This window comes from Loxodonta africana, chromosome 15 (genome assembly GCF_030014295.1).
Source record: "Loxodonta africana isolate mLoxAfr1 chromosome 15, mLoxAfr1.hap2, whole genome shotgun sequence".
NCBI classification, from domain to species: Eukaryota; Metazoa; Chordata; class Mammalia; order Proboscidea; family Elephantidae; genus Loxodonta; species Loxodonta africana.
The window spans coordinates 79,523,234-79,546,149 of record NC_087356.1 but is presented as its reverse complement, the minus strand read 5'-3'; the positions used below and the strand labels follow the sequence as shown (position 1 = coordinate 79,546,149).

Genomic DNA, 22,916 nt, shown 5'->3' with positions numbered 1-22,916 from the left:
CCTAAGAGTACGAAAGACACATGCCAAGGGTCTCAGGCTGCTGGGCACAATGGTCAGCAGCTCAGGTCACTGCTGCTCCTTCCCCTCATCTCCCCACAATCACCTCCATAGATGCTCAAGTTCAAAACAATTCCACAAACACTGCATTCCTAGAAAGAGCCATACTACTCTGGGTTGTGCAAGGTATAAACAGGTGAACAAGATACAGCCTTGGCTTCCAAGCTGATACAGGGTTTGAAAGCAAAGGGCTGATACGTTGGCAAATTTGAACAGAGCTTCGCAAGAGGTAGAGACTCAATGCAGGAGAGTCCAGCAGGGCAAAAAGTGGCTTATTAGGGGAACCTGGGAAGTTTTCATGGAGGAGAAGACATTTCAATGGAACCTTGAAAACAGGACAGAATTTTGATAGTCAGGGATAGAGAGACAGAAAAGGAAGGCCACTCTGGCAGAGGAAACAGCATAAGCAAAGGCAATGAAGAGTGGAAAATGGAAAGCAGGAATGACAAACAGGATTCAGTTCAGGTTCAACTTCAGTTCAAGTTGAGTCTCAAGGCATTCCAATCCATTGGCAGTAGCAGCCTGAAGTGGCTTCCAAGAAGGATTCTGAATAAAGTTCAGCAGGAGGGAGTGTTTTCATCCACATTAGTAATGTTTGCCTAGCCCTGGAGGGGGTGTGGCACCAGTTTGAGTAAAGTGGGAGTCAGGGGTGAAAATTCCAGTAAGACAGCAGGAGTCAGATTGCAATGGGCTTTGAATGTCAAGTTAAGGAGTTAAGACCTGTCTTTGTATTCTAAAAATAACATTTCTGATCAAGTTACAGTGTGCTGAAGGAAACACTGTTATAGGTTTGAAAAGCCACCAATTCCCTACTCTTCAAGCTGCTGCCCTGGGCCTGGGCTACACCAGCCACACCTCAGCACAGGTCTCCTCAAGGGGCCTCAGTCTCTTGACCCCTCAATCCATTTTAAAACATGTTTTATTAGTGGTGGTGCTGGCATGACCCTGAGCCCAGTGGCCAAGTAGACACACATACCCTCTGAGGGGACACAAAATGTCTTTGTCTCACTAGTGCATCCAGAAACTGTATCTCAGCTCCCCTTCCTCCTTCTGGCACAGCTTCCCCTCTACACATTCCCTTCTCTCGGGGAGGGAGGAGGCTGGGCTGCATGGGGCTGGCTTGCTGGCAGAGACAGGGCAGTGATACAGCTCATTTCCAGGCCACAAAATAGGTGGAAGAGCAGAGGAGGGGATCTTTAGGAGAGAGTGAAAAGCAAGGCAGAGCTGGGTAGACCTGGGAGCGAGGGGATCAGGAACGCTGCATTATCCTCAATGTGCACGTGTAGGGGGCCTCACTGTGAGGCCCACACCCCCTGCCTGGGGGTCTGAGGGCCTCAGGGCCTGAGGGCCTGGCTCCCTGGGATAGGGCACTTGAGAAATCATCAGGTGCTAGAGTGGGAGACTCTGGAGCCTCCTCACCCTCTTGCTCCCCAACTCTGTAACTCAGATCATTCTCCTCATGTGGAAAACAGGATCAATTCTGTTACTGCTTTCTCTTTAGTATATTATGGGTCTTTGGGTAGCGGAAAATGGTTCAGAGCTTGGCTACTAACTGAAAGGTTGGCAGTTCAAATCCACCCAGAGGCACCTTGGAAGAAAGGTCTGCACTGCCACCGAAAGCCCTCCAGAGCACAGTTCTGCTCTGACACACATGGGGTTGCCCTGAGTTGGAATCGACTTGATAGCAGCTGATTCGTTTTGGGTATATCATGAGAAATCATTAATAAGGTTTCCGCTCAGTTCTCTTCTCCCTTCCTGTTCTCATTCATCTCTGTATTGGTAAATAGCGGACGTTTTGGTTGGCAGCAGCATTTCCATGTTAATTTTTCTCTCTGATCTCCCTGCCGTTGGAGCAGTTGCTCTCAGCATGTACAAGAAAAAGCAATCAGAAGAGTTTCGGTGGCTATTCTTTCCATACTGAGTCACATAATTTCACGTTAATTGCTGGGTAAAAGCCGGTCGGAAAAAGAAGCCACTAGCTGATGATATAGCAACACGCTACATTATTTTCGATTCCACACAGCAGTGAGGTAGATCAGAATGCCCAGTTTTTGTTGTTAAAAAACTCAGAAACAACCTCCCTTTAAAAGGCATAGGCTACAAATTACAGTGAACCTTCATCACCTCCCCCTTTTGCCTCTCTCCCTCCTCTCTCAAAACCTTGCTGTCCTTCCCTCCTAACCCACCTGTTTGCCTCCTTCAGACTCGGTCTGCTGAAAACAGGCCAGAGTGCTCACCAAGGCCTGAGTACTTGAGAAAGAAGAGATGTGGCCTCCACTCCAGGCAGGGCATACCGGAAGGGACCCTTCCTGGGGCCACAGAGCGCCTTGGCCCCGTTGTTGAGGCTACCTGGTTGCCCTGGATTATTACTGTATGCCTGGGGACACAATTTAGCCTGTGACATATTCAAATCTTCGCACTAAAGAACGCTGTTAAAATAAGTGTCAACTGTGTATAAATGAGGTATTAGCAGTATGTACAGTGGACCAGATGGAGTTAGAATCACAGAATGCCAGAGTGGATTAGAACGGCTGAGATCAAAGACTGAGGCTCAAGAGAAGTGATGTACCTGCTTCACCTAGCTAGTCAGGTGCAGAGTTTGGCTCAGAACCCACGTTTCAGCTCCTTCCTGCTGCTCTGGAGTGCTGGGATTGGGAGGTGGGCAGGCAGGGCTGGTGGAGAGCAGTGGCCACACAGGATAAGCAAGGAAGGCTGGAGGTAATTGGAGCCAAGGCAGAGGACAAGGGGGGCCGGGACAATGAGAGGAGGTGGGGAGGGAGCAACTGACAGAGGCTCCTCGGTTCACCACGAGAAGACAGTCTCTGATTGGGGGCCGGTGCTGACTCCTGGGAAGGCGAGTGGTGGGATCATGTATTCTGATCTACCTCACTGCTGCACAGAATCAAAAATAATGTAGCATGTTGCTATATCATCAACTAGTGGCTTCTTTTTCCCTTTTACTTGAAGGCATCAAACCCAACTCACTTTTGCAGGAGCAGACAGATGATCAGAGGAGCCCTTTCCGGTTCTGCTGGCTGTGCTGTGGGTGAGCTTGGCACAGGTGCCTGTTACCGCAGCACAGACCTGAGCAGTCTGAGGTTGGCCTAAGGGCTGAAAATTATCACGGACAAACTGGTCAGGTGTAGTGGCAGAGAGGCGAGTACTTCATATTTCTAAGCCATTAGTAAGTCTTACTGTTTGGGAAGAGAATAAAGGAGGGTGGTCTGAGGGACTTATGTTAGCAAGACCTTTTTGGAGACAGTGGACTGGCCCTGAAGGCCTTGTTAGCCTTCAGATTCTATGTAAGGGCTGTGTGTGCACATTATAGGCGGTACCATCCATTCTCTACTACACACGCTAATGAGTGGGGTTTGGTGGTCAGTACAAAGTGGCAGACAAGGCCCAAACCCTGGGCTTGCTGTTGGGGTGCAGTTTTACTTTTACGGGAGTTTAGGCATCGTGATGGTTTCAGTGAGGCCTCAGTGCACCCCTACTCATCCACCCCTCACCTCACCACCACCTGTGTCTCCCTGCTTCCCCGCTGGGGCGAGCAGATGACCTTGGCGCCAAAACAAGCCACCTCTGTGCACACACAGCCACCCTTTTCCTCTGCAAACTGCTCGTTATCTTTCTGCTTCACATCTAAGATGTCTTGGCTTAAAGTCCTCTTGGGGTTTATGTGCAGGAGTGAAAAAGTAAGCAGGTTGTTCCTGGGTGGCACAAATGGCTATGTGTTCAGCTACTAACCAAAAGGTGGGAGGTTCGAATCCACCAGAGGCAACTCAGAAGAGAGACCTGGCAATCTGTTCCCGAAAGGTCACAGCCATTGAAAATCCTGTGGAGCACAGTTCTACTCTGACATACATGGGGTTGCCATGAGTTGAAATCTACTTGCTGACAATTTTTTCTTTTTTTTTTTTTTTTAAGAAAGCAAAGAACAAAGGGACTGTTATCTGCTTGACTGATCCATTTCTAGAAGAGCTCCAGAGGGGGCTCTTCTGGGGTCCTTCCCAGCTGACCCCAGCCTCCAGCTCCCCCTCAGTATCAGATCTGCTTTCAGGGATCGCTGCGTGCTGCCCCCACCTCGTGTCCTATGTGACATGCTTGTCAGGGACTGTATATGCGACATACACACAGTTGTAAGGACCACACTGTGGCCTCAAACGCACAACTTTGTGCCCTAAACTCTCTAACCGCTAAGGTCCTGGCCACAGTGACCCAGAGTTTCATCATCTGTTTTATGAAAACAGAGGATTAGTTCTTCTTCATCTCTGGCGTCTTTTGAGAAGCTTTTCGAAGCTCCCTTTCCTGGTGTAGCTACAAGATACAGCTCCATCCTCCCTGGATGGCAGAGCCTCTGTGCAATGCTGCCAGCCTAGGACAGTGGGCCCTGATTCCCAGGTCCTCCCACACACAGTGAAGAGGGCACCCTGGACCTCCAGGGCCAGAGAGCAAGGACCTCCTGAAGAGGGATGCTCAGGGTTGAAGCTCCTTGCAGGTTGACGGAGCCCACCCCGACCTACACTGCACACTTCCGGGGCCAGAAGCCCTGGACAAAATGTGAAAGGGAAGGTGGAGAGAAGACAAGTTAGTTTTCTAGGTGGAGAGAGTGGTGAGCTTGCTGGTAGGAAGTTGCTAGTGGTTGGGTGTTTGGGGGTGAGGGACAAAAGTCTGGCTGGAGCATAGACTCCAAAGAAGGACATGAGAAGAACTGAACATTCGAGGTAGAAAGCCCATATTTGAGGCCCAGACTAGCAGTCTAGATGGGGTACAAGAGGTGACAATAATAATCATGACAGACAACACAGGTCAGACACTATTCTTAGCGTTTTAAATACTTATTCTCATTTAACCCTTAGAAATAGCTTATCAAGTATGTGTTACCATCAAACTCATTTTATGGGTAAAGAAACTAAGGCAGAGAGAGAGGTCCTCTGGCAAGTGAGTGCTGGATTCCAGACGTCAACCCTGCTGTCTGTCCCTTTGTTGGAGGAAGAGTGGTCTTCCTGCCCGACACCCCAGAGGACAGCCCTCATCCACTCAGCAGTGAAGGGCATGATGACCCACCTGCACTGTGGCTCTCCAGAGGCTCCCCGTCTCCCCCAGGCACTGCTATCCTGTTTCTTTCTCCTACCCTAGCCCGGCAGGTAGGGCTGCAAGACTCAGCTGGCTCAGGGCAAGCTCTGAAAAGGGCCACAAGGAAGGGGTTAGGCTCTAGGTAAACATTTACCAACCAGGCTCCCCAACATCTCCAGCTTCATAAATACCAGAGAAAGAGAGACAGCAGGATGCACAGTCCCTGCCAGCTCACTCCTGAGAGAGAATTTATATTCCCTTGCTGCTTACCCTAGATGGTAATTTTTTAAAAAAAACAGATTATAGAATTGTGTACCTGATTAGGTCTGGGACGAGAGTATGGGGTGGGGCAGTGGGCAATCAACCAGTCCAGTCCCCTGCCCACTTTCCAAAGCTACTATAAGGGTCAAGGGAGATACTGCACTTGAAGGTTCTTTGTAAACTATAAAGCAGTGTGAAAACAATACCTAACATTTATTAGGCACTCATGCTAAGCCAAGTGCTGTTCCAAGTGGTTTACACATATGAACTCATTCAATCCTCACAGCAATCCTAGGAAGTGGCAATTATGATCATTCCCATTATACAGATGGGGAAATTGAAGCCAGGAAGGTTAAGTAACTTGCCCAAGGTCCTGGAGCTAGAAAGCAGCACAGTCAAGATTCAGATCCAAGCAGCCTGGCTCTGGAGTTCTTGCTCTGAACCACTCTGCTATCCTGCCTCTCTGCTACTTAGTGGCTTTGTGGCCTTGAGCAAGTCACTCAACCTCTCTGAGTCTTTGCTTCTGCAACAGCAAGATGAAGATACTAATATGCATCTCAGGAGTTGGGAAGATTAGATGAGGTAGCCCTTGTGTTGCGGCAATTATTGTCTCATTTGTCTGCACCCCTGGCTTCTGTGAGCTCTACTTCCTTTTGGAGACTTATTTTCCCAGACTCCAACCATGGTGGCCTCCTGGAGGCAGCCAATCACAGCCCCTCCCTTGTAGCTAAAAGGAATGAGTATGAGATGTCAGCCTTCCAGTAGGTGTTGTCACAGAAGAACCAGGGGAGGGAGGGCACATGCCAGCAGAAAAGCTTTGAAAAGAATGTGTGGGGGGAGTGGTGGGGGGACTGAGCTGCCAACAGCAGGCAGGTAAAGAGCCCAGCAGCAGGCAGAGAGAAGGAGGGAGAACAGAAGGGAGAGGGTCCTGGCTGGGTTCTCAAACTACAATTTGACTCTGTGAACCGGTAACTCCTGCCTTGCTAGACAACTGAGTTCCATCCCTGTCATTTGCAATGAAGAGAGGTACCATGTGGAAAGAGCTGAGCGCAATGCTCGCAAGTAGTAACTGCTTGTTAGGCATCAGCTGTTAGTAGTATTGATACTATTATCATTCCCCAACTCTTTCCTCAACCTCCTCCTCCATTTTCTACCTTCTCCTGGAAGATAGGAAAGAGAGAGAGACAAGGACCAAGGAATGGGGTCCCAGTCACCTCCTCTCACTTCCCTTGCTTCCTGCTTTCATTGCTCTCTAGCCTGTGGAAGGCTCCAGCATACTTCCTGCGCTGACACAGGGCGGGAGGGGCCTCAGTCCACAGCTGACAGGGCAGAGCAGGGCTTGACAGTTGAAAAAGGCTCCCCTGAGCCACTGCCTTCTGCGGCCTCAAGAAAAACAGTCTGCGTCATCCAGGGCTGCAGGCAGGTGGCATAGGGAGAGCACATCGGACGGGGCAGCTGGAGACCGGTGATATCCTTCCATGCCCCCACTATGAGACACAGAAGCAAGAAAAAGAGAACAGAGAAGATGACGCAGCAGAAGAGGAGAGAAACCCCAGAGGAAGAGAAACTGAAACAGGGAGGTGCCCAGAGAAGTGGGGAGAGGAGGGCAAAGCAAAAGAAAGAGGCTGCAAGACCAAATGGAGGCTGGCAGAGGGGCAGGGGTCACGGCAGAACTGGGTGTGAGGGGCAGGGAGGGACGTAGGTGGCAGAGTAAGGACAGGTGGAGATGGCCCAGAGAAAAGAAAATCTGCTCTGGGGGAAACATTGGCAAGTCCCCACGCTGTTCCCCTCCCTCATAGTTCTAGCTGGGCCCTTGCCCCTCGGCTGCCCCATTGCCTCAACCTTGCCCCTGGGTGACCTAGCCACACACTGATGCTCTCAAGAGCAGAGAAAGGACAACGTGCCAGGGCTGAGCATGGTGTGGGGGGGGGAGCGGGGGAGTCAACAGACAGCTGCTCTTCCTGGGAGAAAACATCTCACCCCCTCCCCCTTGCTGCACGGGGCTGCCAATGGAAGACCGTGTCTCTGCTGTCCAGGCAGCCGCTTCCCAAGGGCCAGGAACCGTGCTGCCCCAGCCTGAGGTCCAGCCTTTGAGGTCTTTACCTCCCCGCTGCCCCCACACCTCTGGACAGCAGGCCCAATCTTCTTCCTTCCCCAGGGGCCCCTGCAGTGTGCCTCTCTAGGCAGGCTGGGCCCTGGAACACAGGCAGAGCTAAGTGGACTTCTGTGATGCTGGTCCTCTTGCTTCTTCAGGTTCAGAAGTCAGGGCCAGATGCAGCAGGACAGGGATTCTCAGCCCTCAGTCCTAGACCCTCCAGCGTGCCTGTGGCTATCAGATGAGAGAGGGGAACCACTGTGTTTTGTATGTTCCACACCCCACTGTTCCTGTTCCCTGCCCATGTGTCTGAAGGACACGATGACTGTGACGATGTTAACACAAGCATTTTTAACACGAAGCATTTCTAAGATAACTTATTGAACAGGCAACTCCACAAGTATTAGCTCAAAGGATCTCACAACTACCTGTGATGTTGGTTACTACTGCCATTTTACAGATTAGAAAACGTGAGGCTCACAGTTAAGTTACTTGCCTAAGGTCCCACAGCTAACAATGGCATAGCTCCTGATTCCGTTATTCCAAATGCTATGCTCTTTCCACCCTTTGGTGTCGCCTTCCTGACAAGTGTGGTAATACACAGACTAAGAGAAATGACGGGTCCCTGGGTGGTGCAGAGAGCACTCATTGCTAACGGAAAGGTTGGAGGTTCGAGTCCACCCAGAGATGCCTTGGAACAAAGGCCTAGCAATCCGCTTCCAAAAAATCAGCCCTTGAAAACCCTATGGAGCACAGCTCTACTCTGACACACATGCGGTTGCCATGAATCAAAATAACTTGATGGCAACTGGCTTAAGGGAAATGAAAATGTTGACCCTGTTTCACAACCAAGTTGGGCTCATTTGATGGGGGTGTTCTTTGGCCCTGGTAGCATAGTGGTTAAGAGCTCGGCTGCTACCAAAAGGTTGGCAGTTCAGATCCACCAGCTGGTCCTTGGAAACCCTATGGGCATCTCTATTCTGTCCTATAGGGTGGCTGTGAGTTGAAATCAACTCAACAGCAACAGGTTTGGTTTGGTTTTGATTCTTTATCCAGGCTGGAGGAGAATAGCTATGGTGAGAATAACCAAAGCCACAGATAATCCAAAATCTAGCTTTATTTAATTTCGACATACATGTGTGATTTTCTTCCCTTCACAGTTATCCTTGCTCAACTCTGCTTCGCCCGCTGTGACTGAGGTTGGGGTGAGGCGGCGACCCTGGAGCCTCTTAGGAGGAGAAAAGAGGGCTAGCATTATCTGTCAGCTGTTGTTGGACCCTGGCTGTCAGTTATGGCCCACGGCTCCCGGCTGAGCTTCAGCATGACGAAGGTCTTCTCATCTCCCTCCTCAGCCTCCACTTACCTCCTAGCAGCTATGGTGCCTGCTGCTCTCTGCCCAGCAGAACCATCTATGCTGGGAGCTGGACCACCTCCCAGGACCAGTTGTAGGGGATCCTGCCCATCGGAGCCCAGGTCACAGGGGATGCCAATACAGCTGCTAGCCCAGGGAATGGCAGCCTTTCGTGAGTGGGCTGCCAAGCTGAAGATCCCCTTTTTTCTGGTCTGGCTCAGGATTAGATTACAGTATAGAATTGAAATAAAGACCACCCCTACTCAAAAATACCTCCCCACCCCAACACTCTCTCAAGGACAGATTTTTAAAATTTCAAAAAAGGTTTCTTTTAAAAGGTAAATACTCCCAATCCTAACAGTCATTTATATCTTGACGTGAGTTTTGGAGCCCTGGTGCTGCAGTGGTTAGAAGCTCAGCGGCTAACCAAAAGGTCGGCAGTTTGAATCCACCAGCCACTCCTTGGAAACCCTATAGGGCAGTTCTACTCTGTCCTGTCGGGTCACTATGAGTCAGAACGAACTTGATGGAAAAGGGTTTGCGTTTTTCTTTTGGTGAGTTATTTAATCAGATTGCTTTCCCTATGGCTGAGATCTGTGTGCATTAAGGTGGAGAAACTGGGAGAGAAAGAGACGGGTATTTTGGAACAGGGTATCATTTTGGAAAGAAAGGCACCATTGTCTTTCGGTAATCAAACCAACAAAACATTTGTGGATTGCCTGCTGTTTTCCAGGCACTTTGCTCATGCCTGAGGGTACTGCAATGAACAAGACAGACGCAGTCTCTGCCTCACAGAGCTTAGAATATAGTGGAGTTAAGTGCTTCCTTCTCTCCCAGCCTCCACACTGTGTCTGTGGCAAAGTCCTAGCCACACTTCTACGACAGAGTAGAACTGTCCCATGGGATTTTCTAGGCTGTAATCTTTCCGGGAGCAGATAACCAGATTTTTTTCTCCTAGGGGGCCACTGGGTGGGTTCAAACAGCCAGCCTTTTGGATAGCAGCCAAGCGCTTAACCGTTGCACTACTGGGGTTCCTAGCCATGCTTACTCCTGTAATAATCTAAAATCTGGCCCTTCTCTTCCATTGCTGGCTCCAGTTCAGATCCTAATTGTTGCTCTCCTGAATTGTTGTAGTAGCTACGTAAAGGTCACCCCTCTTTAACCTCTTCCCTCAAATCGGTCCTGGACATTGACTGACAACCGCATGACTAATCTCCCTAAAGTGTATACTGATCACTTCTCTCCCAAACTCAACATATTCAGTGGTGCTTCAGTGTCTTATATAGTTTAAAAAAAAAAAAAAAAAATCCACACTTTTCATTATGGCATGTAAGTACTTCCACAAAAAACAAACCTGTTGCCATCAAGTTGATCCCGACTCATAGCAACCCTATAGGACAGAGTAGAACTGCCCTGTAGAGTTTCCAAGGTTTCCACTGGTGGATTTGAACTGCCAACCTTTTGGTTAGCAGGTGCAGCTCTTAACCACTACCTCACCGGGGTTTCTGTAAGTACTTTTAGGTCTAGCCTTTTCCTACCCTTCCAGTATTTCCTGGCATTACTTTCAGCTAAGATAGCCTAGTCTCCTGCCTTGTGCATATCTATCTCCATGCTTTGTATTTTCTAGTCCCTTTACTTTTTTTTTTTTTTTTTACTTAGAATGCCCTCTCAGTCTCCGTTATTTCACTTTTGAACCCTGGCTGTACCTTCAGATCACATGGACAGGCTTGTGTGCATGTGTGTGTGTGTCTGTGTCTGTGTGTGTGTGTCTGCTTTAGGTGAAAGTTTACAGTACAAGTTAATCTCTCATTCAAAAATTTATATACATATTGCTTTGCGACATTGGTTGCAATCCCCACAATGTGAAAGCATGCTTCCCCTTTCTACCCCAGGTCCCCTGTGTCCATTGTCTAGCTCCTGTCCCTTCCTGCCTTTTCATCTTGCTTTTGGAAAGGAGTTGCCCATTTGGTCTCATTTATTTGATTGAACTAAGAAGCATGTTCCTCACGTGTGTTATTTTTTGTTTTATAGGCCTGTCTAATCTTTGTCTGAAGAGTGGGCTTTGGGAACGGTTTCGGTTCTGGGTTAGCAGTGTCCCAGGGCCATAGTTTTGGGGGTTCCTCCAGTCTCTGTCAGACCAGTAAGTATGGTCTTTTTTCATGAATTTGAATTCTGTTTCCTCCTGCTCTGTCCAAGGCTGTCCGTTGTGATCCCTGTCAGAGTGGCTGTTGGTGGTAGCTGGGCACCATCTAGTTCTTCTGGTCTCAGGCTGAGAGAGTCTCCGGTTCAAGCACTCCTTTAGTCCTCTGGGCTAGTATTTTCCTTGTCTTTGCTTTTCTTCATTCTCCTTTGCTCCAGATGGAATGGGACCAATAGATGTATCTTAGATGTCTACTCACAAGCTTTTAAGACCCCAGACGCTACTCACCAAAGTGGAATGTAGAACATTTTCTTTATGAACTATGTTATGCCAATTGACCTAGATATCCTCCAAGACTATGGTCCCCAGGCCCCAGCCCCAACTACTCAGGGTTTTTTTTTTTTTTTTAATGATAGTCATGCCCCACTCAATTCTAAACTCTGGGGAGGTGGCCAAGACATCAGTAATTATGAGAAGCTCCCCACTGACTAAGGTACAGCCAAGGTTGAGAACTGTTGCCTTTGTCCAACCACCACTCCAGCCTGTAGACTCATTGCTTCTTTCTCCAGACTCAACAAGCGTCTGTTGTCTGCTGTTAGCACAAACTGATTTGGCACATAGCAATTCTGTCTTATGCCCTTTTTGATAAAGTTCTATCTGAAAAGTCTCCGTGTTACCCTATGACTTGCAAGACCTGAGAATGGTGCAGACACCCAGTAAGTGCTGGCTGACAAGCTGATACATTTGTCTGGAGGAGTAGAAAGAACACAGCACCAATCCCCTGGTGCTGGCATCGTGCTGGATGGGGACACTAAAAAGGAGTTAAAAACCCAATCTTGTCAACATCAACAGTGATAAATCATGTTGACAGTATGTACCTTTGATATGATATGATGACAATGGGACTTTACATCTGTAATCTTCCTTCCAAAAACCCCAAATCCCCGTTTCATCATGAGAAAGCAGTCCCTGGGTGGGGTAAATGATTAACGTGCTTGGCTACTAACTGAAAGGTTGGAGGTTTGAATCCATCCAGAGCCAACTCAGAAGGAAGGCCTAGAGATCCACTTCTATGAAAACCCTACGGAGCACAGTTCTCCGCTGACACACATGGAGTCGCCATGAGTTGGAATCAAGTAGATGGCAACTGGTAGTGGTTATCACGAGAAAAACATCAGACAAATCCCACCTGAGGGATAGCCTGGGATATAGCTGACCAGTGCTTTGCAAAACTGTCAAGGTCATCAGAAATAAGAAAAGTCTGAGAAACTGCCACAGCCAAAGGGGGCTAAGAAGAAATGACAACTAAATGTGGTATCCCAGATGGGATTCTGGAACAGAAAAACTAAGGAAATCTGAATAAAGTATTGGCTTTAGTGAATGACAATGTATCAGTATTGCTTCATTAATTGCAACAAACGTAAAAATCTTAATAATAAGGAAACTGGGTGCAAGGGGTATACGAGAACTCTGTCCTATCTGCTCAATTTTTTCCATAAATCTAAAACTGTTCTAAAAAAAATAGTCTATTAATAATTTTTTTTTAACTTTTTAATTCAGCTTAAAAAACCAGTCCCACAACCCACTGCAGCATTCCCACATCTGCTCACCCTGCCTGACTGGCGGCATGAACTATTTGCCCTGTTTACCGCATTCGGTGCTCCTGTAATGGGGACTGTGCTTCAGAACCACACAGTCAAAAGCCAACAAAGGCTTTTAAAGCTTTTAAAACAAGTGCTTTGGGTCCAAAGGAGGCCAGTGATGGATCTGTGGCCTCTGGGGGAAATGTAACTTGTTTCTTCAATTTGCATTTTAAATGCCCATCAAATAAACAAATACCAATTATTCTGTTTAATAGCCTAACTTGAAATGATTGGCCTCCTTACAAAGTTCCAGAGAAGGAGTGATGAGGAGAGAGGACTCAAAAGGCTAGGGATGAGGAGAGAGCACATGCCAGGAGACCAGGAGTCTCAGGGGCTGGGGACACCCTTACCGAATTCCCCACATTGCCCTGAAGGTCCCTGGACAGCTTATGAGTGGGGGAGGGGCACCTCTGGCCCAGATCATTGCTGCTGACCCCTCCCTGGGCTGGACCCTTCCCACTGGGTTCCTCTCTATTACCAGACCCTCGAGCTTGGCAGGGCCTCCTTGAGTGGCCCAGTGGCTGGGATTCTGCCCCACCATTACTCACCGCCCCACAGGTGGGAGGCTGGAGGCTGGACTCTTGAAGGCAGTCAGTTCAGGAGGCAACTCAGATCCCCATCAATCAAACCTGTCTCCCTAGAGCCCAGCCCTGGATCCAGCCTTAACCCGGCTGGATGCACAGGTGGGGCAGGTGAGGCCGGTCTCTTTATTACATTGCAACAGACTTGTTGTCTTATCCTGGGGCACCCCTTAATCTTCTGGGGAAGAGAAACATGGTCAAAGGAAGAAAAAAAAAAAAGATAGGAGAGAAAGAGCTGGCCATGAAGAGAGAAAGGCAAGCAGGCCTGGTTTTTAGGAGTCTCCCTGGAAAGACCCCATGCTGGCCCACCACTGGACCAGTGCCCGGCTGCTATCCTGACTGTCACTGCCAACTAAGATCTAATGCACCATTATTCCAGGGCTTCTCATAACAGCCCCTAGAGGCACACAGAGCAGTACTGTTTGGCCAGCTCTGCAGAAAAAGAAACGTGAGCACAGACCAACGACATGAGTTGTACAAAGTGAGTCAGGGGTTGGGACTCAGGCTCCTGCCTGCCAGCACAGTGACCTGAGGCCCCCAGCCCTGAGAGGGTTTCAGCCAGGTTCCAAAGAGTTCATGTCGAGGCACTGCCCAGAAGTCACAGGCCAGTCCCCACAGGCTGGGCAGGGGAGAGTATGTCAGGGCAGTGTGGCTTGCCTCCTTCACATGCCTGCTAACAAAGGTCCATTCAAGAGAGGCCAGACAAGCAGTCCCAGCACAGAAGTATACACCCAGGGCAGTGGCCAGGGCCAGGCTGCCCACAGCCAGGCCACAGTGCCAGGTGGCTGGGCTGGCCCCCTCCGCTGTCTGCGCAATAGTCCACCTCCTTTAAAGCACAGCCCAGACAGCCCACAGAGCTCTGCGTACATTCCCCGCCATTTCCTTGGGGGTGGGGGCAGCATGGGGATGTGCCCTGACCATGGGCGGGATACTGGATATGTGCCCTACCAATGGAAGGCAGGGGCTATTCAACCCTGTCTGTCTCTGTTTCAGGAAACATATGGTCCCCTCCCTTCCTGTCACCTTCCCTGATTCCCAGGGCTAGCCATCACTAGTGCGTGTGCCTCCCCCATCACACTATAAATTCTTTGGGGACAGAGGCACACTCTGGGCATCTCTGTGTCCCCAGCACTTAGCACAGTAGCTGCTCAGTAAGTGCCAATGAATGAATAAACGGACGCTACAGTGGCATCATCCCATTTAGTTGTAATGCCATCTGACCTCAGAACAACCCCACGATCTGTACGGAACTTTAAAGGAATTTAAATTCTTTCTCTGTGCCCCCTTTCCTCATTCCTGCTGGCTGGGTCTGTCAAATCCCAACCACCAAAACGCCATGGAGAACCAGCCTCCCTCCATTGACGTCAGCCCTTGAGCATCTCCCAGACCTCAGAGGAGTCAGAGTCCTTGCTTTTAGACCCTAACAAAGGAACGGGGCGGATGAGGGGATGACAGGGGATGAAGAAATACACACGTGGGCAGGGATGTGTTGTATGCATGTGGGCGCGAATGATAGGAAGGGACACAGCTTTGAGGGGCAAGTGGGCTTTTAACACCCGCTGGTGGGTAGGGCTTTCCCCATACATGTCCATCCGTACATGTTGACTGGGTTTTGTCCATGTGTCCAACACCACGCCAGCCACTGTGGGGGATACGGTGTATAAGGCAGACCTTGCCTTTGGAGAGATAAGTGGGGTAGAGGGGAGAAGGTGAATATAAACGCAGGCCCAGTGGGATGTGTACAGGGGAGGGGGAAAGTGGGTGTTTCCCAGGGATTAGGAAAAGCTACTTGAAAAAATGAATACTTGGGAGCAGCTTTGAAGGATGTGATGAAGGTCCTCACCCACCAGCAGTCCACTTGCCCCTCAAAGCTGAGTCCCTTCCTGTCACTCACGCCCATGTGATGATTACGACGATGATGAGAATCTGCTGTTACTATCGTTATTATAGCAGATAATATTTGCTGCTGCTGTATGCTGTCAAGTCGATTCGGACTCAGCGACCCTACAGGACAGACTAGAACTGCCCCATAAGGTTCCCAAGGAGCAGCTGGTAGATTCAAGCTGCTGATCTTTTGGTTAACAGCCTGAGCTCTTAACCACTTTGCTATCAGGGCTCCAGAAAATATTCACTAAGTGTTTACTATGAGTTAGGTACCATGCTAAGCACTTCACATAGCTTATACTACTCAATCCTCCTGTTCATATCACAAGTAAGGAAATGGAGGTTTAGAAAAGTTAAGGTGAGTAGACAGTAGCAGAGCCCAGATTAGAACCCATGCGTGTCTGTCTCCGAACTCTGTCACTCTCTACTTAGCCTGGGAGAGTGCCTGGAAAGACAGGTCCCTGCAGCCAGATTACAGAGAGCTTTGAATGTCAGTGGCAGGCATCAGTACTGATTCATAGGCAATGGAGAACCAAAAAAAACATAAACCCATTGCCATCAAGTTGATTCCAACTCACAGCGACCTTATACGACAGAGTAGAACTGCTACATAGGGTTTCTAAGGCTGTACCCTTTATGGAAGCAGACTGCCATATCTTTCTCCCGCAGAGCACCCGGTGGGTTCAAACCTTTCCATTCGCAATGGAGTGCTTAACCACTGCACCACCAGGGCTCCTTAGTGGAGAATGAGGGGAGGATTTTGAGTAGAGGAGTGGTATAACTGGATCTGCGGGTATGGTGGGGTGGGGCTCTGAGAATGGAAGTTGGAGGACCACTGGGTGAGAGGTAGGAGGGTGAGAGACTGCTGCTGGGCTGGGTGAGGCAAGGAGGTGTATGGGAACCTGGCAGCTCAGGCCTATGTGTCAGGTTACCTGTGCGTGAGAAAGGGAGTGTGTGCGCAAGGGTGAGTGCATGGGGAGGGGTTTCCTGATGAAGAAGAAGGCTGAAGAGCCTTCCTCGTGGGAGTGGAGCTTCCAACCCTAATCCCAAAGCAGGAGTGGATGTGAGGGTGGCAGGGGGAGAGAGGAAGAGTCAGGACAAATTAATTGGTCCCCCCCGCATCCCCCCAGCAGGAGGGCTTCGGCAAGAAGCCCGCAGGGCCTGGCATAAAGGAGGGACTCAGTGAATATTTATTAAAAGGATTTGAGAGCTCTGGTCTCACAACCAATGCCTGGCATTGCCCTTCTGCTGGGTAGAGTGGAAGAGTGGTTGTGAAGCCAGTCACTGTCACCCCAAAGTGATTGCCCCCTCATTCCTGGCCCTTTCTGTCACAACTTGGATACTCTGAGCTGGGGCAGCGCATTCCCCTGTCCCAGCCTTGCCCACGTGGCCCAGCCCCTTCCTGGGCCCTGTGCTCCCCCGCATATCTTTATAACAAGCTTGTGCCTGTATAGCCTCCAAGCTGAATCCACAGCTTCCCAGATCAGGGCCTCCCACCCATTCCAGAGCAGAAATGTGCTGCCAAATTGGTTCCAAGCCTTTGTCCTGCTTCTCGGATGCCAAGGACAGACAGCCAGTGTGGTCTGCCCATAACCAGCGCCTCCTGTCTTAGGCTGCCCAAAGGCTCTCCCTCCAAAGGATTTCATGTTGTTGGCTGCAGTGGAGTCGGCCCCGACACGTGGAGGCCACATGCGCAACAGATCGAAACGCTGCCTGGTCCTGTACCATCCTCATGATCGGTTGAGGCTCAGATCACTGTGATCCATAGGGTTTTCACTGGCTAATTTTAAAAAATAGACCACCAGGTCCTTCTCTCTAGTCTTTCTCAGTCTGGAAGCTCCGCTGAAACCTGTTTGGTCAGCACCATAGCAACACGCAGGCCTCCACTGACAGATGGGCATGGCTGTGCAGGAAGTACCCTGGCTGGAGACTGAACCTGGGTCTCCCACATGGAAGGCGAGAATTCTACCACCGGACCACCACTGCCCTTCACCAAAGAATTTCATAGACCCACAAAACAGTGGGCCTGGATCTCATGCTCTCTAGAGGACATCTCTTTAAAGGCTCCACCCAGCTCCAGTTCACAGCCTAGCAGAACAGACCAGGCAGACCACAGCGTTCAGGAGGGGGCGGCCCCCTCAGCCAGAGAGGAAAAACCCTGCTCTCAACTTCCTGAGCACCTCTGTCCCACTGGGAGAAAGGAGAGACTTCTCTGGAGTAACCAGAGACCAGCCCATTTCCGGCTCAGCTCAGCTGCAGCCCTGATTGCAGAACAGTATGTACAATTTGGGACCCGGAGAGAAAACAGCTTATCTTTCAAGGCGTTATAATCCATAAAAATTCAGAACACGAAGAATCTTAGAAATCATGAAATCTAAACCGCCTTCTTGCCAGATGCAGAAACAGAGGTCTAAAATCGTGGAGGCTCAGTTACTGAGCACAAACTTAATCCATTTCTGGGCTCCACCAGGAACCCAATGTGCGTCTGAAAAGATCTCTGTGGAATGAATGCATCTGCCTTTGGGATGCACAGCTAAGACTAGAACCCACGTCTGAGCCTCCAGGCTCTCTGCCTCCTTCAGGCTGTGCCTTTCATGAGGGTTTGTTTCCTCCAGGGCACTGGGGCAGAAGCTAGTGTGGGTGATTCGTTAGATGATGAGTCCTGGGGGCTACCTGGCAGTCTGCCATTCAGATGGCAGCAGACTAAATCCCACGGGGCTGAGGGTGGGGAGAATACATGTTCTGGTTTATGGGAGGGCAGATCTAGGGTGAGGTTGACTCACCCGTGGCTTGTGGGGAGTTCCCAGGGTCTAGGGAGCTGCTCCTCTCCACAGCCTTGCTGTACCCTCCAGCCTCACCTTCCAAGTAAACATAAAAGAGCAGGTGCTCTGATGGTCCCTGCCCACTAGAGGAGCCACACTTTATAAGGAACATCCCAATCTCCAGAGGGCTGATGGTCATAAAGGAAGGATGGCAAGGAATACAGTACAGGCAGTGTAGGGTCAAAACTCCTGGCTGAGGAGTCAGAAGGCCCCAGCCCCTATTGTCATGTGACCTGAGCCTCAGTTTCCCCATCTACAATGTCCAGACTGCATGTTCCCTCAAAGCTCCTTCCAGCTCTGAGAAATCTAGGCTTTTGAGCTTAGGGACCGTGTCTCCCTCTTCACCATCTATCCCCAGCAATTAATATGTCACCTAGCACATAAACCAGCTGTCATTGAGTTGATTCCGACTCATGGCAACCCCGTGTATCAGAGCAGAACCGTGATCCACAGGATTTTCAATGGCTAATTTTTCAGAAGTAGATCACCAGGCCTTCTTCCAAGGTGCCTCTGAGTGGACTTGAACTGCCAACCTTTCAGTTAGCAGCTGAGTGCATTACTTAAGAGAATCTGTCGAAAGATTTCAAGATCATATGGAGGCGAGGAAGGAAATTCTTCCTTTCTTTAGGAATCTACCACCAGAGAAGTCTTAGAAAAGCCCTGGCAATCCCAGAGCCCTTGGCAGACCTGCTTCCTCTCCTAGATGTACAGATCTGGGTGGAGGAGCCAAGCAGGAAAGTGTGCCTGGGGTAGAGAGGATGGCCTAAACCCCAGACACAGCAGATCACCCTACTGCCACTTTCTTAACTCACTTGGCTCCCCCCGTTTCTGACTTCTTCCCCCTCCTCCTTGACCTTCTTCCTCCCTTTGTTTCCTCTCTCTGCCCTCCCCTACCACAGTGTCAGCCTTTGCTTCCCTTCTCTGTGGAGGCTCAGAGCCTCCTGACCATCCCCAGAGTCTGCCTGGCCCTTGATTAGTCAGGGAGTCTCAGGGGCTGAGTCTAGACTCCCAGACAGGGCCAGGAGCCACAGGCTTTCTTGAGATCAGAAAGGGAGGAAGCAGCAGTGTTGCTGTTGTTGTTAGGGGGCATCAAGTCAGTTCTGACACATAGCGACCTTATGTGCGATGGAATGAAACGTTGTCCAGCCATGAGCCAGCCTCAAGATCATTGCTATGTTTGGGCCCACTGCATACAGAAGCAATTTTGGTCCATGTCTAGGCTCGAGTCAGGCACCTAGGAGAGGGTTTCTGATTTTGAGGGAATCTAGAAGCAACTTTTCCTCCACCTTCTTCAGGGCACCCAGGGAGATGCTGAGGTTTTTCTTCTAGGCTCCTGAGCCTCCACATCTTCACCCCCCAGAGCATAGAGGTAGATGAGGCAGGAAACTCCCTCTGTCTTCCTTCCCTCATCCCAGCCTGAGACCTGTTTAGAGGGAAGAAGGGGTGTGTGCTGAGGAAGGTGATGGTACATGTTATTATTGGCAGCATGTAAGAGCACACACAGCATGAGGTAGGGTGTATGTGTAGCATTGTGGGTGGTGTGTGTGCAGGATACAAGTGTGATATGTGTGTCTGGTGTGTGAGGTTGTGTTTATGGAGTACTGGTTTTTTTTTACGTGGCAAGTAGGATGTGGGGGGTGTGTGTGTGTGGAGTATGTGTGAGGGTGTAGTTACAGAGCGTATGTAGTATGGTATGTGTGTAGTATATATGTGGGGTGTGTGTTTAAGAGTATGTTTATAGGGTGTGTGTGAAGTGGTGTGTGCATGTGCGTGTTGTGGTAAGGGGCCGAGTCAGGTTAGGGCGGGAGCTTGAGATCCAGGGTCTCCAATCCAGAGAAGCCAGGGTAACCAGTATCCAGGCAACCATATTGGGGGGAGGGGAAGAGAAATGGAGGTGAGGAATGGGCAGAAAAAGGAGGAGGGAGACTGAGAATTAGAGAGGAGTTTCCATGGCAACCACCAGGCAGGTCACATGCAAAAGGCTAAGTTGCGGAAACAGATATACACATCCACACATATACAATGTGAGGGCGGCTGAGCTCCAGAGTGCAGGTTCTGTCATAGAGAGAGTGGGCTGCCCACTGATCCATCTCCAAGCCTGGAAATTCTGGCCCGGCCATAGAGCACAACGCCAAGAGACAAAGGAAGTGAAGACAGAGGCCACGTTTGTGGGAGAAGCCCCTGGCTGCCACAGCCCCTGCACTTGGAGGCTTGCAGCAGGGGATGGGGAGATCCATTTCTCCTGGGTGGCTGCTCTCTGCTCCCACCCTTGGGCACTTTCTCTACCAGCCACCACTTGTAACAGCTGGAAGCAAGCACCAGGAGACCCAGGCTGCTCAGCCAACTCTCCACCGAAGCCCAAGGAAACAGTGGGGGAAACAGGGTTCCTGGCTCCATTGAGGTCAGCCCTGTTAGGAAAGAGGGGCTGGACATGAGGGAGAGGAGGGAATAGGACTGGGTCCCCCCACCCTCCACCCTGGGAAGAAAACAGATTGGAAAGAAGAACCGGGGAAAAAATTGATGCAGACCTTCTCCTCAATCCCCACACCCTGGAACTCCAGCCCCTTCTTTACCTGCCCCCACCCCCTTGCCTGCTGCCCAGCTCCAATCCCTGGCCATGACCCCCACGCACCAAACAAGCAAGTTCCATTTTGTATGGCTCGTGTGCTCACACTCCCTCGTCCTCACATCCACACGCCCCACGCCAAGTCTCCACAGCCTCCAAGTAACAAAGGAAAAACACCCTCCGGATAAGACATGGTGGGAGCCGCCCTGCCATTCTCCCAAAACCATAGCCCCAAGCTCAAGGCAGCATCCTGAGCATTTGCCAGTCACCAGCCTCACCCGCACCGCGCTACCTGGCTCCCCTCGGCGGCTCCTAGGCCCTTCCGACGCCCACCTCCTTGTTTACATCCCCAGACCCGCTTCCAGCTGTTCAGGCGGGGACGAGGACGGCCGCTGGCCACGAAGGACCGCACACATCCACGGTCACAGACAAAGCCCGCCGCTCCCGGGGGTCGGTCCCACCCGAGCCTCCTGCCCTCCTTCGAAGAAGAACCTAACCCGGCCTCCCCGCCCCACCCCAGCGCCTTACCTGCTCAGCCCGGACCCCTGGGAGCCGATCCTGGAGGACGTGCCGAGCCCCGAGGCGCCGGGGAGTGGCTGGGCTGGGGGCGGGCGCTGGGCGCGGCTTCCGCGCTTTCCCGCCTCCCCGCTCGGCGGCGCCGGGGCCCGAGGGGCGCGGCCTGCCGGGCGGGGGCTGCTGGGGGCCGGGCCCTGGCCCGGTGCCTCGGCGTCGGCTGGCTGCTGGCCGCGGGCCGCGTCCCCTGCCTCCGGCCGGCTCCGGCTCGCGCGCAGCCCTCCGTCTGGGCGGTTTTTCCCGAGGCCAGCGGCGCTCGGAGAAGCAACAGGAGCCTGCCCGTGGGGGCGTGCGGCGCGGGAGCGATTTGCGCCCGGCTGTTGCTTTTTGGTTTTCCTCTGGCGCGGGTGGGAAGGGAGCGAGACAAACACAGTGCCAGAGCCAGTGACTCTGTGAAATAGTAAACTGAGGGGAACGGAAAAATCAGAGAAAAGAACGCAGCACCAGACACAGCAACCCACGTTAATTGGGAGCCTTGGCAATTAAGGGGAAGTGAACTAAAAGCATGAATGGCAGTGTCGTAGGCGCAGGAGCCAGCTCTGGTTGTAGCTGTCATTTTCAGTGAGAGCCAGGTGGGGTGCTGGCGGCGGGGCTCTCATCCCTACCACAGATGTACCCAGGCCCGCTTTTCAAGACCCCCACCCCACTCTCAGGCCACAGCTCGGTCCCCTCACTGCTCCCTGTTCAAGCCCCGCCCCACTCCAGTCCTCACGCGTCAAAGTTCCAGATGACAACTGCGAATTTTTAGATTTGGCCTCCGTGATCTTGGGCAAATCACAGAAGGACCCTCTTGAGCCTCAGTTTCCTCATGTGAAAATGGCGAAGATTAACACTGACCTCTTGGAAGGCTTAGCGCAGTGCTCACGGTGAGCGCTTGAAAAACTGGCTGTGACTACGGGGAGGAGAGCCTGTAGGAAGACAGGAAGGCCAGGCACAGGCAGAAACCACAGGAACACAGCGAGGGGCAGCCATGCTGGTAGTACCCAGAAAGTGGGTGGAGGCTGCTCAGCCTGAGCCAAGATGTGAGAGGGAAGGGGTGAAAAGGGGGCAGTCCTGAAAGACACTGTGACAGTCCAAGTCTGGGTAGGGCCACAGGGTCTTCCTTACAAACCCCAAACCCTATGGTGATAGATGCTTCTAGGAAGAGTTGGGTAATGGATCAGGAGACCCAGCCCTGCCTCCACATCCCCAGCCCTGGGCCTCAGTTTTCTCATTTGTGAAATAAGGGTGAGGATTAAATATTCCCCACAGTCCGTTTCAGCTCTAACCCTAGATGATTTACTTATTTATTTATTTATTAAAACAACACATAGTTATTATATTTCCAAAGTCAAAATCAGTCTCACTGGGATAAAACCAAGGTGTCAGCAGGGCTGGTTCCTTCTGGAGGCTCTAGGGGAGAAAGTTTCCTTGCCTTTGCCAACATCTGGAGGCCAGCATCCTTCCTTGGCTTGTGGCTGCATTGCCATCTTTCCCCTGTGCCTGTCATCTCATAGCCACCTTCTTCTTGTATAGTCAAATCTCCCTCTGCCTCCTTCTGATAAGGACAAAAAAGGACAGTTGTGATTAATTTAGGGCCCGCTCAGATGATCCAGCGTAATCTCCACAGCTCAAGATCCTTAACTTAATCACACATGCACCATCTCTTACACCATACAGGGTAACGTTCACGGGTCCCAGAGATTAGGTCTGGATATCTTCGGGGGCCATTACTCATCCTGCTGTAGCACTCTGTTCATTTATTCAACAAAGATTTACTGAACACCAGGAATTGTGCTATCACTGAAGGAGCAGCAGTGAACAAGTATTTAGTTCCGTATTTCCCCAAAAAGTACTTTTTCTAATAGACTCTACTTAAGTTCTTTTT

General features: G+C 50.7%; 1 protein-coding gene across 7 annotated transcripts in view; it reads right to left on the bottom strand.

Moving 5' to 3' along the window:
* LOC100666393 (FXYD domain-containing ion transport regulator 6) overlaps positions 1 to 21,991 on the bottom strand; it is a 36,419-nt gene extending 14,428 nt beyond the window's left edge. For 2 of the 7 annotated variants that reach the window (XR_010318019.1, XR_010318020.1), the window contains exons 1-2: positions 21,005 to 21,075; positions 19,197 to 19,333 (exon numbers count right to left, since the gene is read on the bottom strand). The gene's annotated coding sequence lies outside the window, so the exon portion shown is untranslated. Of the gene's footprint in view, positions 1 to 3,042; positions 3,169 to 5,124; positions 5,241 to 19,196; positions 19,334 to 21,004; positions 21,095 to 21,886 lie in introns of those variants that run through there. The other 5 variants (XR_010318023.1, XR_010318022.1, XR_010318024.1 and 2 more) reach the window with 5 other exon arrangements.
* Positions 21,992 to 22,916: the final 925 nt, after the last annotated feature.